This window comes from Rhinolophus sinicus, chromosome 6 (assembly GCF_057876585.1).
Source record: "Rhinolophus sinicus isolate RSI-liver-muscle chromosome 6, RSI-T2T, whole genome shotgun sequence".
Classification (NCBI taxonomy): domain Eukaryota; kingdom Metazoa; phylum Chordata; class Mammalia; order Chiroptera; family Rhinolophidae; genus Rhinolophus; species Rhinolophus sinicus.
Window position 1 is genome coordinate 35082285 of NC_142506.1, and position 14280 is coordinate 35096564.

The following is a 14280-nucleotide window of genomic DNA, read 5'->3' on the forward strand; positions in this document are numbered from 1 at the left end:
AACATTTTGAAAGTGATTAGGAATTTGGAAGCCAATGGGTAGCTGTAGAGGAAATAGAGTTGTACCTTTGGGAGGCACCTTCCTCAAAGACCTGTTTTTCTCAAGGTCCATCTTTCTAATTGCTGAATTTCTACAGATTCCAAGACATCCTGCATACCATAATCTGAAAGAAAAGGTCAACCTAAAGGTCACAGGTTTTAAGGGTGCTACTTCAAAGACATTTATCTCCTTTACAACACCATTAGTCTTGGGTAATGGTCTATTGTCTTTCATCATACCAACCTCTTCACCTGCCTGTTTACTTTGAGTTCAACCTCAGAATTCATGCCCCAGCAAAAATGGGTGCTTTTTTTTGCTACTTAATATTGGCCCAGTGGAAGCTTGTTCATAGTTAGGTTTCTAGTTGTGAGTTGTTTAAAGGAAATACAATTACTAAGGGAGGGATATGATTTAGTGCTTTGGACAAAACATGGAAAAGACCTTCTTGAGGGAATAGTTTACAATGAAGAAAAGAGCTTTATACTTAGAATGTTTATTGTAGTTTTATGTGTAAGTCTGAAAAAATATCAGGAACAAAAATATTCAACAATAAAAATAGCTACATTTGTATTTTACTGATCTAAATATTTTATACCTCACTTCATTGCAACCTTATTAAATAAGTATTATTATTATTTGTCCCATTTTATAGATGGGGAAAAGATTATAAAGAGATGAATAATTTTTCAAGGCCTTAGTAAGTAGCAGAACTGGTATTTGAACTCAAACAGTATGGCTGCAAACTACAGGTCTTTAATCTCTGTGCTATGCTACCTTTCATAAAAAAGAGTTGTATAGCAACTTGGTGAAATATTATTCAGACTTTAAAATGGTACAATTCTGTGTAGCAAAAATAAAGGAATATAACCTTCATGTGGTTTAAACTGTATAAAGCATATACAATGTAGGCAATGACTGAGAGGTAACAGGAAAAATCTGGGACCATGGACCCCAGGTAGTCAAGAGAAAAAAAAAATCACAAAACCAAAATGTGACAAGAAAGGCTATGGGTGGAATTTGTGTATTATTGCTAAGAACTCTGTTTCTGATTCAATTGCATTTCCCAAACTCAGGTTTCTCCCTGGATTTTAACTTTTTGGAAACTTCTGGAGATATAGTTAGGGAAATCTCTTGCCAACTCATGTTATCTAGCTCTCTTTGGATGCTCAGATCACAGATTAATTCACTCTAGCATGGCTGATATTCATCACATACTCCCCATTCTCTGCCTTTGCTTAGCCTTTCTCATACTACAAACAGCAATGATAAAAATAGTTTCTGTAGTATGCTAGTGAGATTATGTTTATCATTTTCTCTTATGAAAAATAAAGGTAAATGTCTTACATTTTTTAAAGAAAAAAATATTGAAACCAGTTGTAAGAATAATTGTGATATATAGATTTATTTCTTAAAAATACACCTTGATTGATCAAATATGTCATTTTTTATTAATACTTGTAACGTACATATAGTAAAATTGGATGAGAGCCTGTAAATTAAAGAAAAATGCTCTCACAATTATGAATGAAGTGATATTGGGAGGAACAAGATGCATTGGCAGAAAAAGAAAATGATGAATTCCAGACAGAGTCAGTGATCAATCTACGTCAATCTATTCAACAACTATTCAATGAGTATTTATTGAGTACATACCATGTGCCAAGCATTGTGCTAGGCTGGGTATTTAGTGGTGACTACTATAGACAAGTTCTCAACATGCATGTATTTTCCCACAAAATTGTAGTGGAAATAGATTTTAAACAAGTAAATATAAATGTATAATTACTAACTGTTGAGTGCTATGAAGGGAAAAGCAGTTCATGACAGAATAATCTGGATACCTACTTTAGACTGAGCATTCAAAGAAGGTCTTCTTCAAAAGGTAAGGCTTAAGATGAGACCTGAAGGATGAGAAAGGACCTGCCACACTAGAAGTCCTGCAAGCACACTTCAGGTGGAGGGAATGACAGAACATGTGAGGATTCTTACCACAAAGTGGTAAGGAAAAGTCCAAAGAGGCTGGAGTGCAGTGAATGGAGAAGAATATGGTAAGTGAGTGTGAGGTACAGGTCACAAGAGAGTAGTGGGTTTAATCATAAGTGTGATGGAAACTACTGAAAATCATTGTTGGAGAATAAACTTGAGAAAGACAAGAATAAAAATCAGGAGCTATTGTAGATGTCCAAGTAAGAAATTCTGGACTAGGGTATTGGTGATGAAGATGGGATTTGACTAAGGAATTGGATGTGAGAAGGAAAGGGAGGTAACAAAATTATGTATTAACCAGGGTGATAATTCCTGTAACAAATAGCCCTTTCCAAATCTCAGTGACTTAATGCACTAAAAGTTATTTTATTGCTCACATCACAGGCCAGTATGACTCAGAAGGAGAATGAGCACCCACATTTAGGTTCTTATATCTTGTGGGGGCCTTCATTTTAAACAGGTGGCTTCCCAAATCACCAGGAACAGAAAGAGAGAGCATGGAGAACCAGTGGATCATTAAAAGGGGCTAGGCTGGATGTGGAGTACATCACCTCTACCCACATTCTATTGGTCAGAGCTCAGTAACATAAAGATGCTTAACTGCAGGGGTTGGGGGATGGTTTAGAAAGTGTAATCTGGCTGCCTGTTCAGGAAGAAAATTAAATCGATTTAAGAACACATAGCAATATCTCTGCCCAAAATGACTGCCTGATTTTGGTTTGAGCGACTGGCTGGAAGTTGCCAGCACTAACTGTACACAGGCATACTTTTTAAAATTGTCCTTTGCTTTATTTCACTTCACAGATATTGTGATTTTACAAATCGAAGGTTTGTGGCAACCCCACATCAATTAAGTCTACTGGTGCTATTTTTCCAACAGCATTTGCTCACTTCGTGTCTGTGTCACATTTTGGTAATTCTCACAATATTTCAAACCTTTTCATTACTATCATATTTTTTATGGTGATCTATGATGTTACTATTGTAAATAATGTTACTATTGTAATTGTTTGAGGGTGCCACAAACCATGCCCATATAAGGAATACAAGGCAAACTTAATCCATAAATGTTGTGTGTGTTCTGACAGCTACACTGTCCAGTCATTCCCACATCTCTCCCTCTCCTTGAGCCTTTTTATTTCCTGAGACATAACAGTATTGAAATCAGACCAGTTAATAACCTTACAATGGCCTCTACATGTTCAAGTGAAAGGAAGAATTGCACATCTCTCACTGTAAATCAAAAGTTAGAAATGATTAAGCTTAGTGAGGAAGGCATTTCAAAAGCCAAGATAGGCTGAAAGCTAGGCATCTCATGCCAAACAATTAGCCAAGCTGTGAATGCAAAGGAAAAGTTTGGAAGGAAATTAAAGGTGCTCCTCCAGTGAACACATGAATGATAAGAAAGTGAAATAGTCTTTATGCTGATATTGGAGAAAGTTTTAGTGGTGTGGATAGAAGATCAAACCATCTACAACATTCCCTTAAGACAAAGCCTAATACAGACAAATAACTCTCTTTGATTCTATGAAGGCTGAGAGAGATGAGGAAGCTGCAGAAGAAAAGTCTGAAACTAGCAGTGGTTGGTTCATGAAATTAAGGAAAGAAGACATCTCCATATAAAACTGCAGGTGAAACTTCAAGTGCTGACAGAGAAATTGCAGCAAGTGATCCAGAAGACATAGCTAAGATAATTAATGAAGGTGACTACAATAAACAATAAATTTTCAGTGTAAATGAAACAGCCTTGTATTATAAGAAGATGCCATCTGGAATTATCATAGCTAGAGAGGAGAAGTCAATGCCCATCTTCAAAGATTCAAAGGACAGGCTGACTTTCTTGTTAAGAGCTAATGCTAATGCAGCTGGTGACTTTAAGTTGAAGCCAGTGCTCATTTACCATTCTACTAGGGCCCTTAAGAATTTTGCTATATCTACTTTGCTTGTGTTCTATAAATGAACAACAAAGACTTGCTGGCAGCACATCTGTTTATAGCATGGCTTACAGAATATTTTAAGCCTGCTGTTGAGACCTACTGCTTAGAAAAAATGATTTCTTTCAAAATACTACTGCTCATTGACAATGTACCTGGTCACCCAAAAGCTATGATAGAGATGTACAATGATGTACAATGTTCTTTTCATGCCTGTTAACACAATATCCATTCTGCAGCCCATGGATCAAGGAGCAATTAAAACTTTCAAGTCTTATTACTTAAGAAATACATTTTGTGAAGCTATTGCTGCCATAATTATTGATTCCTCTGATGATTCTGGGCAAACTAAATTGTCAACATTTTGGAAAAGATTCACCATTCTAGATGCCATTCAGAACATTCATGATTTGTGGGAAGAAGTCAAAATATCAACATTAGCAGGAGTTTGGAAGAAGTTGATTCCAACTTTCTTGGGTGACTTTTATGGGTTCAAGAGTTCAGTGGAGGAAGTAACTGCAGATGTGGTGGAAATAGAAAGAGAACTAAAATTAAATGTGGAGCCTGAAGATGCTACAATCTCATGATAAAACGGATGAGCAAAGAAAGTGTTTCTTGAGATGGAATCTACTGGTGAAGATGCTGTGAATATTGTTGAAATGACAGCAAAGAATATTATATAAACTTAATAAGGCAGCAGCAGGGTTTGAGAGGAGTGACTCCAATTTTGGAAGAAGTTCTATTGTGGGTAAAATGCTCTCAAACACGATCACATGCTACAGAGAAATTATTTATGAAAGAAAGAGTCAAATGATAAAGCCAAATTCATTGCTGTCTTATTTTAAGAAATTGCCACAGTGACCCCAACATTCAGCAGCCACCACCTTGATCTGTCAGCTGCTATCAACATCGAGGAAGATCCTCCTCCAGCAAAAGATTATGACTCACTGATGGCTCAGATGATGGTTAGCATTCTTTAGTAATAATGCATGTACATTGTTTTTTTAGACATAATGCTATTTCACACTTAGTAGACTACAGTATAGTGTAAACATAAGTTTTATATGCACTGGGAAACCAAAAAAATTGTGTGACTCACTTTATGTGATATTCACTTTTTACAATATTTGCTTTATTGCAATGGTCTGGAATTGAATCTGCAATATCTCTGAGGTATGCCTGTACTGAGCTGGAGAACACTTGGGATGGAACAAGTTTTTTGGAGGAAATCAAGTAATTGGTTTTAGACTTGCTAAGCCTGAGAAGCTTATTAGCCACCTAGGTGGAGACGTCAGGTAGCCAGTTTGATACACGAGTGCTCAGTTTAGTTTTTGGCCATATATATAAACTACTAGGAAATGGCTAGATAATTTGGGCAAGGCAATGTGTATTGACTGTGTATTTCTCTGTTTATTTATTTATAGCTGTCCCCTCTTTTCCATGGGGGTATGTTTCAAGGCCTCTAATGGATCCCTAAAACCACAGATAGAACCTTATTTGTAGTATGTTTTTCCTATATATACATTCCTATGATAAAGTTAAATTTATAAATTAGGCATAGTAAGAAATAAACAAAAATAATAACAAAATAGAACAATTATAACAATATACTGTAATTAAAGTTATGCAAATGTGGTCTCTCTCAAAATATCTAGTTGTACTATACATACAATGTTAGTACATTGGGCAAAGGGATGGTTCATGCTCTGGGCATGGATAGTGGGGGCAGGATAGTGGGAGATTTCATCACACTACTCAGAACACTATGCAATTTAAAACTCATGAATTATTCATTTCTGGAATTTTCCATTTAAATTTTTGGAATGTGGTTGAATGCAGGTAACTGAAACTGCAGAAAGCAAAACCACTGATAAGGGGGACTATTGTACTTACTATTTAATAAATGTTTACTGAGTGCCTAGGTATTGTTCTAGGCATGGGAAAATATTGCTATACAAAATGGATAATATGTTTAGAGCTTATGTTTTTTTATACTAGAGACTGACAAACTAAGCAAGATAAATAAGTAAAATTATAGTATATTGGATGATGAGGTCTAGAGAAGATAAAATGTAGAAGGGGACTAGGGAATGGAGTAGGATGGCTAATGAAATTTTAAATAGAATGATCAGGGAAGACCTCACTAACAAGGTGACATATGAGTAAAGGCTTTAATGGAGGTGAAGACCAAGGCATGTCTTTAACTGGTGAGTGTGTATTTAGGCCAAGGGCACATTAAATGTAAATGCCTTGAGACAGGAGGGTGACTGTGCCTCTGGCTAGACTGGAGTAGGGGGAGAGAATAAGGAGAGGATGAGGTTCCAGAGAAAAGGGCTAAGGGCCTATACAATTTGGCCATACAATTTGTTTACTTAAAGTTCTCTTCCAAAAGTTGAATAATTACTCACTTTCCAAATTTTCCCTTAGTGTTTTTCTCCTAGTTTAGGACATGATATTAGATAGACAGAATCATATTTTTTTATAGTACACATTGGTTAATGTTTCTGTTTCTGCAAGGCAAGGTATTATATTCATAAATGTGTTAAACAAGAGTCACCAAATATGCATTTTTTTCAATTACCCATTATTTACTAGTTACTAAGCTAGGCAGTGGTGATGCAAAGATAAAAGAGATATAGTTCCTGAACTTAAAGAGCTTCCTGAAACTGATCATTTTAGTATATTGTGCTAAGTGAAAGGAAACCTCATTCTGCTTAGGAGAATGAAATATGTGCCTGGAGGGATTAATGTTTGAGCCAAGACTTAACAAAAGAGTAGGTGCTAGTCAGGCAAAGTTGGAGGGAGTAGGAGGTGGCGAAATGGAAAATAAGGGTTCAGAAGTACAGTTCAGGCAGAGCAGAGTGTGTCAAGTCAATACATATCATATCTAATGGAAGGTAAGAGAATTAAAATCAGGGAATATTTTGGAAAGAAGTTTGCATGACAACATCCTCATCCTATACATTCCTATTAAAAAATACTTAAGAGAACTTCTAGTCTGAAATATATACGTAAAATCCTGAAACTGAAAAATATTATCTAAATCTGATTTTTCAGATGAGGGAACCGAGACCTGAAGAGGTTAAATGATTTATTCAATACCAAAAAGCAGGTGAGTAGTTGTGTGAGGACCAAATGCCATGGGATAGTCAAGTCAAAGCTGGCCCAGGTGCTTCAAGAACAAACACACGTTTTGTTCTGTTTTCTTCATTACTTAGAATATGTACCTCTTTGAGCCTAAGTGTATTTCTGTATGTCTTTAGACTTTAGCATGGCTCCTAAAATCCCCATGAACTCATTCTCAAACACCTGTTAGAACTGTTCTTACTCACTGGTTTCTCTGTGGAGGATTACACCCTGCCCACACTGTTCTTCCACAGAAACTTTCTCCAGGGAACATAGCATTCATTTGTTCTACTTAATTTTAGGTTTTGTTTTGTTACTTTCTTCCTTGGTCATCCAGAACACAGAGAACTCACGAGGCTAAATTAGGGCAGATAGGTTAGAAGTTGAAAGTAATGTTTTCTCTTTGCAAGAAAATACCCCAGGGGCAGAGAATGCAGGAAATTGTGTGTCACTGTGATGAAAAACAAATGAAAGCCTTTACAGCAGAAACGTCAGTCTTCAGTCATCTAACATCTATCACTGCATACCAATGCAGATGTGTTGTGGAAGCAACAGCCAATTAAGTATCCAAAAAACAAATTCTCCCCATTTCCTTCTCACCATGTTTTTCTACAGTGATTCTCTGGGATCATGAGGAAGCAGTGGATGTGCTCAAAAAAATAATGTGAGTGCATGTGTGACTTTTAAGATTATTAGATTAAGATATGACTTATGACTCTTCATAAGGAAACAACTTCCTTGTAACTATAGTGTGTTCCTCTTAATGAATGAATGCCAAGGTTATTTTCTTATATTCAGATATGGTTATCCTGATGAGATCATTCTTGTTTCAGTTACTTTGAGGAAGAGGAATAGCCTTACACAAGTAACAGGAATTGAGACAGAAGACCCTAAGAAGGTGGGCTGGAGGAAGAACTGTTGGTCTATTCTTGAAGGATTCCAAGTATCTGGGAAGATTTTCCTTTGACGAAGGTTATATAAAGGTGGCGTCCATTAGGAGGAAACAACCAAGAGGTAAGAAGAAATCTCAAAATCTCATTGGTTTCCCTGTGCTTCAGTCAGCTGCAGTTTGTAAACCAGATTATTTAGATCACCCTCTTCTCTGAATTTATATTGTCTTTATTGCACTCCAGAAGCAAGGTATTTTGGGCCCACTTGGCCAGTTTTAAAGGAGTGAACAGTCAGATTTCTCTTGAGCCAGAGATAATCAAGGAGAAACACTAAAGTAATGGTTCCATCTGGGGGCAATTTTGTCTTCTAGGGGACATTTGGCAATGTTTGTCACAAACTGGTGAGGGGGGAGATGCTATAGGCATCTAGTGGTTAGACCTAATGGTACTGCTAAACATCCTGCAATGCACAGAACAGTCCTTACTACAAAAAATGTTATAGCTTAAAATGTCCATAGTGCCAAGATTGAGAAACCTTGCCCCAGAGTGAAGATGAATCTCAGGAGAACAGAATTGGCATCATGTGGCCCAGGTGTTCCCCACTTCCAGGAGATTTTCCTTCCAATGCTACCTTTGGAGGTTCTGGGGTGTTATTGCTATTGAGACAACTAACATTTCCTTACTTCAGCTTTAGGTGATACGCTTCCTCTGTTCCCAAATCAGAGAAATCTCCCTACTCCCCCAACTCTCCAAGTCATTAATACCAAATATTTATTGTCTATACCTGTCGCATAAAGTAAACTATGTATTGGGAAGACAAAGAAATCTGAGATGCCCCTTCCCAGAGATGATTAGAATCTCAGCAGGAATCTCTGAGTTGTCATTGTCTTCACAAAAGTCCTTTTATAAAGGAACTTAATTATTTGGGAAAAAGGGCCTTACTTCCCACTGTGATCAGGTAAGCTCCAGTTTTCTCCTGGGTTACTCCTAGACTCAGGAAGTCATTCTTAAGGTTTTTTAAAATACCTGTGGCATTAAGACATTGACAATCTATTGAATCGAACCAATCATAGGATCTGAGAATTGCTCGGTATTAGTTGTCCATGATTCTCAGATTGTGTTCTGCTCTGATTTCTGTGTGGGTTCATTTTATTTTTCAACTACATGCTCTTTGTGTTTTCCCTTGAGGGTCTCGGGATGGGCTTATTTCTCAACTGAATTAGTTGGAAAATCTGAAAGAACTCAGTTAAGTTGATATCCACAAATATTTACTGAGTGCCTGTTACATATATCACAATTAAAATAAAATATGTTTTTAACCAAGAAATCAGGGCAATGATTTGGCTTAATATTTTTTCAGTTAAAATCTATTACTTTTGTCATGATGGTGTCTGATAACTTTTCAGGAATCAATACATCAAGAAATTGAAATTACATCAACAAACATTTAATTAAAAAATTAAAATCAACAAGTATTTATCAAGCAGCTACTATGCATAAGCAGCTGTTTTAAACACAATTAGAGTAGAGTAGGGTTAGGAGGAGGAAAGATGGATGACGGGCTCCTAACCTCAAGTTTCTTATAGATTAGGCCATTTTGGAGTTAATTCATTCCCATGATTGTAAACAAATGTGTGTGTGTATGTGTGTGTGTGTGTATGTGTGTGTGTGTGTGTGTGTGTGTGTGTGTGGTAGACTGTGTGTTTTTACAAAAGCTGTTGTCTTCCTAACTAGTGAAACATGTCCAACTGAGCAAGAGAGGGATGAGGGAGCAATATCAATCTTTCCTTGTAAATTCTGTCTTAAAACTACCAATAGGATGTACAAAGTTGAATATTTTCTGTAAAAATTTGACATTTGTTTAGAAACTGAACACTTATAGATTTTTGTTGTTGTTGTTGGACAGCTGTTGAAACAAAAATCAAAGCAAGAAATAAACTATTATATATCAAGTGAGACTAAATTGTAGCAGAGAATTATTTCGTTTCTCACTGACCCCTTCACTCTCCCATCTCCCTCAACCGCATAAGTATGAATACAAAGAGAGAGGGAAGGTATCTGGCTATTTCCATGAAAAATGACTCTCCCCTACAATCACCTTCTGTCAATAAAATGCTTATTTTCTGACATGCCAATTAGGTGATTCATAATCCAGATGACCATCCCCTTCCATTTAGTACTGTTGTACTGGGTTAAATGTCTTAAGTGTTTACCCTTTATGACCAGTGGCTTGGATCTGTTCTCAGTCAAACTGGGCCACTCATGACATGTTTGCCTGTAGGATTTCTCTTGAGGTAAAGTAACCATTATTATCAGATTTTAAACTGAACGGCAGATTAGGACAGTGGCTTTACCATCAGCAGTGAGGAATGCTTGTTTTACAGTACCATGTATCCAAAATACGAGTTTGTGGGAAGAATTCAATGCAAAATAAATAGCCTATAATTTACAGAACCACAGTGAAGAGAGCTTGTGTGGCAGAGCTTGGGACTTCAAAAGATCCTCTGTTGTTCAAAAGCCAGTTATTAGGGAGGGATGATTTGTTCTAGCATCTTAAGCTAATTTTCCAAGATTTGACTGATAATGAACTAATCATTTAAAAAATTTGAGATAAAATTCACATAATATAAAATCCACATTTTAAAGTATACAATTCGGTGACCATTAGTAGATAACATAATGATATTAAAAAAGATTAGTGATTAGGATTCTAGGGATGTGGGGGGAATAAAAATAACCATGTTGAAATTTTCATTCATAAATATATTCAACTATATCTAACAGAGGTTAAATAATTGCAGTATTAACATACTAAAATGCTCTTTGTACAAAGCAATCTACAAATAAATGTTTCTATTCCACTGAAGGCACAAATCATTAACCAGTTTTGCAATTACAGTTATTAAGGTATTTAAACTTTAATTATGAAGAAAGGCAGATGGAGTTTAAAATATCCACATTGTCAAAAAACAGAAACTCATAGACACAGACAATAGTTTAGTGGTTACCAGAGGGTAAGGGGGGTGGGGGTGGGAGATGAGGGTAAGAGGGATCAAATATATGGTGATGGAAGGAGAACTGACTCTGGGTAGTGAACACACAATGGGATTTATAGATGATGTAATACAGAATTGTACACCTGAAATCTATGTAATTTTACTAACAATTGTCACCCCAATAAATTAAAAAAAAAAAGAAATTAAAAAAAATTTCTTTACAGAGATGACATTTGGAGAATGCTTGAAAGGAATTTTAGAAAATTGTTGTGGAAACTAGAAAACATAATTTTTGATAGATAAAGTTTTCTAAAAACGTTTTTGCAAATAGGCTGAAATTCAGATAAGACTGCTTTCTACTATTTTGGAGTAGATGTTTGAATTAACACAGAACTCTCAACTTTAAAATGTCAGAATACTATGTAAGTAAAACAGTCCAGTTAAAGAAGCTGATGAGAAACTTCTGGGTAAATTAGAAGAAAATAGAAGATAAAAATTTGTTTGGGCTAGAAGTAAATCCTCTTAACCAGTGATTCTTAGCTAGAGGTCGAGGCATGTTCCTAAAGCAATATTGAGGCTCTTTCAAATTACAAACCTCTCTGTGGCATCCTCCCACCCCATCCCTGCCAAGATCTTCATTTGCCTACCTGGTCCAAGGTGAGCAACAGCACCCTCCCCAGGTGAGACCAAGCAAAGGAATATAACCACTGCTCTTAACCAACAAAACTTGGTCTATTAGATAGACAGAAGTAGCTTTTTATTTAAATCACAGTCAGAATTTATGAGGTGTGATCAAATAATGTGGTGAATTTTTAAATTAAAAAAATTTATTACAGTAAAAGACACATTGCCATTAATCCTCTTCAAAATACTCCTCCTCACTTTGAACACACTTATCCCATTGTTCTTGCCACTTTCTAAAGTAGTTCTGGAAGTTCTCTTTCATGAGTGTCTTTAGTTGCACTCTTCTGGCTGCCTTGATATCCTGAATCAATTCAAAATGTTTACCTTTCATAGTCATTTTGACTTTGGGGAAGAGCCAGAACTCGCACGGTGCCAGATCTCATGAATAAGGTAGATGAGGACACACCATAATGTTTTTATTTGACAGAAATTGCTGTACCAGAAGCAATGTGTGACACAGAGCTTTTCCATTGTGATCAAAAGATACGGTGAATGCTGCTGCCCAGTGCCATCCCATGGAAAGGCAGGAATCTTCAATACAGGAAGCAGTGCATCAAACCTTAGTAACAGTATGTGACAAGTTTCAACTTGTTTGGTGCAGTCAGTCGGGTGTAAACTACAGTTGAGAGAAGGTGTGTTTTAAAGTGTGCCGTAAATCATCCTCCGTCATGACAGTGCTCCGTGTTATACATCACTTTTGGTATACAGCAATTCTGTCAAATAAAAACATTATGTGTCTCCTCATCCATCTTATTCACCGGATCTGGCACCGTGAGACTTCTGGCTCTTCCCCAAAGTCAGAATGATTCAGGGCATTGAAGCAGCCACGACAGGACAGCTAAAGACACTCACGAAAGAGGACTTCCAGAACGCCTTCAGAAAGAACAATGCAAGAACAATGGGATAAATGTGTTCGAAGCAAGGAGGGTGTTTTGAGGGGGATTAATGGCAATGTGTTTTTTACTGTAATAATTTTTTAAAATTTAAAAATCCATGTTGTTTGATCACGCCTCATATAATAATTCAGTAAAATGTTATGGATTATCTCTGCATTATCTGTGAAGAAAAGGGTTTACTGGGTAACTAACTACAGAAAACACTCAGAGAAAATTTTATTTAGCCTGTTTAAGAGCCTCAGGGATCCTCTTTTCTTGGAGCACTGGAAGAAAGTGACCCTCTTTCCTTGTCCAACACACCCGTGGCTCATGGTCCCAAGAAGCATCAGAAGCGTGTAGTAGCTCCAAAGCATTGGATGCTGGATAAACTGACCAGTGTGTTGCCTTCTCACTCATCTACCGGTCCCCACAAGCTGAGAGAATGTCTCTTTCTCTCTCTCATTTTCATAAGGGACAGACTGAAGTATGCCCTTACAGGAAATGAAGTAAAGAAGATCTGCATACAGCCATTTATTAAGATTGACGGCAAGGTCCAAACTGATGTAACCAATCCCACTGGTTTTATGGATGTCATCATCATTGACAAAACTGGAAAGAATTTCTGTCTGATCTATGATACCAAGGGTCGCTTTGGTGTTCATTGTATTACACCTGAGGAGGCCAAGTAATAGTTGCACAAAGTGAGAAAGATCTTTGTGGGCATGAAATGAATCCCTTATCTGGGGACTCATGATGCTCACACTATCCACAACCTTGGTCCCCACATCAAGGTGAATAGCACCATTCAGATTGATTTGGAGACTGGCAAAATTATTGATTTCATCAAATTTGGCACTGGCAACCTGTGCGTGGTGACCAGAGGTGCTAATCTGGAAAGAACTGGTGTGATCACCAACACAGAGAGAGAGAAACCCTGGTTCTGTTGATATAGTTTGTGTGAAAGATGACAATGGCAACAGTTTTGCCACCTGGCTCTCAAACATTTTTGTTATTGACAAAGGCAACATACCATGGATTTCTCTTCCCTGTGGAAAGGATATCTGCCTCACCATTGCTGAAGAGAGAGACAAGAAACTGGCAGCCAGACAGAGCAGTGGGTGAAATGATCTCTAGGTGATGTGATTGGAAGAGTCTTTGTACTTAATTAAGATAATATAGCATGATTAGCATGATTAATTGCCAAAAAAACCCCTCAGTCATTACAAGCACTTTGGAACTACCATTTATACAGAAAGAATTCTATTTCGTTAAAATAGAACTGCCACCGACCTCTACTTGGCCATCTTTTTTACACTATAGCTATGTTTCCTGAGACAGTGGTGATATGGGAGAATTTGATAAACAAATATGGAACACCTTGAGTTAAACAAATTGAAATTAGTTTATGCACTACAGGACTTCTCAGGCACTTTAATTTACTACTGACATGCCAAAAGGGGCTTATCTGATGAGTATCTTCTCCGTATTTTGATTTGTATTTTTCTTTTCATTAGTAAAGTTGTAGTATATCTTTTTATGTTTTTATTTTTTTCTGTGCATTGCCTGTTCATATCCTTTACCTAGTTCTCTATTAGATATTGATATTTTCTCAGTGCTTTTTAGCAGTTCGTTCCTTTTCTATTACACGTGTTGTAAATATTATCATACTGTCAATTGTCCTTTTATTTAATGGTGCTTTTCTTGAAACAAAATTTTCTGTTTTTGAGTACTCACATTGGTAGTCTTATGA

The 14280-nt window shown here is 36.7% G+C and overlaps 1 pseudogene; it reads left to right on the plus strand.

Moving 5' to 3' along the window:
* Positions 1-6117: 6117 nt before the first annotated feature.
* On the plus strand, positions 6118-13657 carry LOC109438493 (small ribosomal subunit protein eS4, X isoform-like; annotated as a pseudogene).
* Positions 13658-14280: the final 623 nt, after the last annotated feature.